At 58.5% G+C, this 1,108-nt stretch overlaps 1 protein-coding gene across 1 annotated transcript in view; it reads left to right on the forward strand.

The window, feature by feature from the left end:
* The window catches only part of HNRNPL (heterogeneous nuclear ribonucleoprotein L), a 14,617-nt gene that overhangs the window by 927 nt on the left and 12,582 nt on the right, over positions 1-1,108 (forward strand). The gene's annotated exons all lie outside the window — the stretch shown is intronic.

Here is a 1,108-nt window from a genome sequence, read left to right on the forward strand (position 1 = left end):
GGCAGGGACCTCCGTGCCCATGGAAGAGACAGTCACCTGACCATGAGGCCCTAGAGGGGCCTGGCAGTCCCGTGAGCACATTAGCCGGTGACCAAGGTCATCATGAGGGATGCGCCGGGGTTCTGGACTGGTGGGGGCGAGGAAAGCTTTTCAGGGAACGGACCGCTCCTGCAGATCCAGAGGTGCACGGCCGGTGCCTCCCAACTGGAAGGAGTCCCTGTGCTTGAATTTAGAGGTGGAGTGGTGAAACGACGCCAGCGAACTGGACAGGGTCTGAAAGGTTTCATACTGCCAGAAAGGGACACATTTGAGTTAAAAAAAAAAAAAAGCCTTCCGGCATTGTGAAGGTTTAAGGCGGAGAGGAATAGGAATAGTGACGGGGACAGAACTGCACTGGCAGTTTCCCCTCGGTCAGGTCTGGCCTTCCGGCGTGGCACGCAGCAGTCACTCAACACGGGGTACTCCAGGCCTTCGCTCCTCTCGAGGTCGCCTCGCCTCCCGAGGCGCCCGAAAAGCGTATTCGCGCATGCGTTCGCAGCTCCGATCATTTCCCGGACTCCCGGACTGGGCCTAAGAGCGTCTACCGGGTGGGCTCTCTTTTTTCACCCAATGGGAGACCACCAATGGTCCTACCGCCTAGTGAGGGAGACACAGAGATGGGCATCTGCAGTAACCACTGGAGAGGCAAAAGGGAGGGACTTCCTTGTCTTTGCCAAGTGGCGCGGGAAGGTAGTCGTTGTGACTGGAAGACTAAGGGCTTCCGGTTTGATGGATTAGCAAAAGGCCAATGAAAGTGGGAAGGAGGTGGGGTTTTTCAGGAGTGTGGGGAAGCGGCGCCAGAACTCTGACCTATCAAATTGGAGCAGCCGGTCAGTAAAAAGACTGGCATAAAGCGCTCGCCTATAACGAGTGTCCCAAACAAATGAGGGCGGGCCCTCCTGCAGAAAGGAGTAGGCTTTGTCCAATAGGGGCTCAAGGTATTCGGAGGCTTTCTCCCCCCGCAACGGGAACAGTGGCTCCCCCTATCGGGTGGGGGCGGCGGGTGACGGGCGTGTCCCTCCCCCAATGAGAGGCGGGGGGAGGCGGGTTCTGCGCCGCCATGTCGCGG

The sequence above is a fragment of the Myotis brandtii genome, unplaced genomic scaffold, assembly GCF_000412655.1.
Source record: "Myotis brandtii unplaced genomic scaffold, ASM41265v1 scaffold947, whole genome shotgun sequence".
NCBI lineage: Eukaryota > Metazoa > Chordata > Mammalia > Chiroptera > Vespertilionidae > Myotis > Myotis brandtii.